Source organism: Triticum aestivum, chromosome 3A, assembly GCF_018294505.1.
Source record: "Triticum aestivum cultivar Chinese Spring chromosome 3A, IWGSC CS RefSeq v2.1, whole genome shotgun sequence".
NCBI lineage: Eukaryota > Viridiplantae > Streptophyta > Magnoliopsida > Poales > Poaceae > Triticum > Triticum aestivum.
Genome location: NC_057800.1, coordinates 296,781,086 through 296,785,664, shown reverse-complemented (window position 1 = coordinate 296,785,664; position 4,579 = coordinate 296,781,086).

Genomic DNA, 4,579 nt, shown 5'->3' with positions numbered 1-4,579 from the left:
TTTTCCAAACTTATTGGAACTCCAGACTTTTTTTGCGTTCCTATGCACCATTCAAAGCGACGTTATAAATTTTCAACACTTTCTAACATCATTAGCTATTTTCAGTCATTTACAAATTTGTTTAGAGAGCTAAATGACCGTGAAATTGAAAAAAATCACTACAAAATGAACTCTGAAAAGGTAGAAACTTGGCATGGTATCATCATTTCACCCACATGGCATGTGCAAAAGAGTAGAGGGTTACGGCAAAAATAGGACGCACTTCGTGTACAAACTGGACAATCTCTTTCGGAGTATCAGGGTTTCGGACAAGAACTCATCTCTTACACGGGCACTTCATTTTTCTAAACTTATTTGAACTCCGGACCTTTTTTGCGTTCTGTATGCACCATTCAAAGAGAGGTCATCAATTTTCAATACTTTCTAACATCATTTGCTATTTTCAGTCATTTACCGATTTGTTTAGAGAGCTAAATGACCGTGAAATTGAAAATCACTATGAAATGAACTCTGAAAAGGTTGAAACTTGGCATGGTATCATCATTTCACCAACATGGCATGTGCAAAAGAGTAGAGGGTTACAGAAAACAATGGACGCACTTCGTGTACAAACTGGAAAATCTCTTTCGGAGTATCAGGGTTTCGGACGAGAACTCATCTGTTACACGGGCACTTCATTTTTTTAAACTTATTTGAACTCCAGACTTTTTTGCGTTCCGTATGCACCATTCAAAGCGACGAAATCAATTTTCAACACTTTCTAACATCATTTGGTATTTTCAGTCATTTACCGATTTATTTAGAGAGCTAAATGACCGTGAAATTGAAAATCACTCCAAAATGAACTCTGAAAATGTTGAAACTTGGCATGGTATCATCATTTCAGCCACATGGCATGAGAAAAATAGTAGAGAGGGTTACAGAAAAAACCGGACGCACTTCATGTACAAACTAGACAATCTCTTTCGGAGTATCATGGTTTCGGACGAGAACTCATCGGTTACACGGGCACATCATTTTTTTAAACTTATTTGAACTCCAGACCTTTTTTGCGTTCTGTATGCACCATTCAAAGAGAGGTCATCAATTTTCATTACTTTCGAACATCATTAGCTATTTTCAGTCATTTACCGATTTGTTTAGAGAGCTAAATGACCGCGAAATTGAAAATCACTACGAAATGAACTCTAAAAAGGTTGAAACTTGGCATGGTATCATCGTTTCACCTACATGGCATGTGCAAAAGAGTAGAGAGTTACAGCAAAAACTGGACACACTGCGTGTACAAACTGGACAATCTCTTTCGGAGTATCAGGGTTTCGGACGAGAACTCATCTGTTACACGGGTAATAAAGTTTTTTAAACTTATTTGAACTCCAGACTTTTTTGCGTTCCGTCTGCACCATTCAAAGCAAGCTCATCAATTTTCAACACGTTCTGACATCATTTACTATTTTTCAGTCATTTCCTGATTTGTTTAGAGAGCTAAATGACCGTGAAATTGAAAATCACTACAAAATGAACACTGAAAATGTTGAAACTTGGCATGTTATCATCATTTCACCCACATGTCATGTGCAAAATAGTAGAGATGGTTACGGAAAAAACTGAACACACTTCATGTACAAACTGGGCTATCTCTTTCGGAGTATCAGGGTTTCGGACGGGAACTCATCCGCTACACGGGCACTTGATTTTTCTAAACTTATTGGAACTCCAGACTTCTTTTGCGTTCCTATGCACCATTCAAAGCGACGTTATAAATTTTCAACACTTTCTAACATCATTAGCTATTTTCAGTCATTTACCAATTTGTTTAGAGAGCTAAATGACCGTGAAATTGAAAAAATCACTACAAAATGAACTGTGAAAAGGTTGAAACTTGGCATGGTATCATCATTTCACCCACATGGCATGTGCAAAAGAGTAGAGGGTTACGGCAAAAACCGGACGCACTTCGTGTACAAACTGGACAATCTCTTTCGGAGTATCAGGGTTTCGGACGAGAACTCATCTGTTACACAGGCATTTTTTTGAACTCCAGACATTTTTTTGCGTTCCTATGCGCCATTCAAAGAGACGTCATCAATTTTCAACACTTTCTAACATCATTTGCTATTTTTCTGTCATTTACCGATTTGTTTAGAGAGCTAAATGACTATGAAATTAAAAATCACTACAAAATGAACTCTGAAAGTGTTGAAACTTGGCATGGTATCATCATTCACCCACATAGCATGTGAAAAATAGTAGAGAGGGTTAAGGCAAAAACTGGACGCACTTCGTGAACAAACTGGAAAATCTCTTTCGGAGTATCAGGGTTCCGGACGAGAACTCATCTGTTACACGGGCACTTCATTTTTTTAAACTTATTTGAACTCCAGACTTTTTTTGCGTTACGTATGCACCATTCAAAGCGATGCCATGAATTTTCAACTCTTTCTAACATCATTTGCTATTTTTAGTCATTTATCGATTTATTTAGATAGCTAAATGACCGTGAAATCGAAAATCACTACAAATTGAACTCTGAAAAGGTTGAAACTTGGCATGGTATGATCATTTCACCCACATGGCATGTGAAAAAGAGTATAGAGGGCTACGGCAAAAACGGATGCACTTCATGTACAAACTGGACAATCTCTTTCGGAGTATCAGGGTTTCGGACGAGAACTCATCGGTTACACGGGAACTTCATTTTTGTAAACTTATTTGAACTCCAGACATTTTTTTGCATTCGGATGCGCCATTCAAAGAGACGTCATCAATTTTCAACACTTTCTAACATCATTTGCTATTTTTTAGTCATTTACCGATTTGTTTAGAGAGCTAAATGACTATGAAATTGAAAATCACTACAAAATGAATTCTGAAAGTGTTGAAACATGGCATGGTATCATCATTCACCCACATAGCATGTGCAAAATAGTAGAGAGGGTTATGGCAAAAACTGGACGCACTTCGTGAACAAACTGGAAAATCTCTTTCGGAGTATTAGGGTTTCGGACGAGAACTCATCTGTTACACGGGCACTAATTTGTTTAAACTTATTTGAACTCCAGACTTTTTTGCCTTCCGTCTGCACCATTCAAAGCGAGCTCATCAATTTTCAACTCTTTCTAACATCATTTGCTATTTTCAGTCATTTCCTGATTTGTTTAGAGAGCAAAATGACCGTGAAATTGAAAATCACTACAAAATGAACTCTGAAAATGTTGAAACTTGGCATGTTATCATCATTTCACCCACATGTCATGTGCAAAATAGTAGAGATGGTTACGGCAAAAACAGAACACACTTCATGTACAAACCGGGCTATCTCTTTCGGAGTATCAGTGTTTCGGACGAGAACTCATCCGCTACACGGGCACTTCATTTTTCCAAACTTATTGGAACTCTAGACTTTTTTTGCGTTCCTATGCACCATTCAAAGCGACATTATAAATTTTCAACACTTTCTAACATCATTAGCTATTTTCAGTCATTTACCAATTTGTTTAGAGAGCTAAATGACCGTAAAATTGAAAAAAATCACAAGAAAATGAACTCTGAAAAGGTAGAAACTTGGCATGGTATCATCATTTCACCCACATGGCCTATGCAAAAGAGTAGAGGGTTACGGCAAAAACCGGACGCACTTCGTGTACAAACTGGACAATCTCTTTCGGAGTATCATGGTTTCGGACAAGAACTCATCTCTTACACAGGCACTTCATTTTTTTAAACTTATTTGAACTCCAGACCTTTTTTGCGTTCTGTATGCACCATTCAAAGAGAGGTCATCAATTTTCAATACTTTCTAACATCATTTTCTATTTTCAGTCATTTACCGATTTGTTTAGAGAGCTAAGTGACCGTGAAATTGAAAATCACTATGAAATGAACTCTGAAAAGGTTGAAACTTGGCATGGTATCATCATTTCACCCACATGGCATGTGCAAAAGAGTAGAGGGTTACAACAAAAACTGGACACACTTCGTGTACAAACTGGACAATCTCTTTCGGAGTATCAGGGTTTCAGACGAGAACTCATCTGTTACACAGGCACTTTATTTTTTTAGACTTATTTGAACTCCAGACATTTTTTGCGTTCCTATGCACCATTCAAAGAGATGTCATCAATTTTCATCACTTTCTAACATCATTTGCTATTTTTTAGTCATTTAATGATTTATTTACAGAGCTAAATGACCGTGAAATTGAAAATCACTACAAAATGAACTCTGTAAATGTTGAAACTTGGCACGGTATCATCATTCACCCACATAGCATGTGCAAAATAGTAGAGAGGGTTACAGAAAAAACTGGACGCACTTCGTGTACAAACTGGAAAATCTCTTTCGGAGTATCAGGGTTTCGGACGAGAACTCATCTGTTACCCGGGCACTTCATTTTTTTAAACTTATTTGAACTCCAAACTTTTTTGCGATCTGTATGCACCATTCAAAGTGACGAAATCAATTTTCAACACTTTCTAACATCATTTGGTATTTTCAGTCATTTACTGATTTCTTTAGAGAGCTAAATGACCGTGAAATTGAAAATCACTCCAAAATGAACTCTGAAAATGTTGAAACT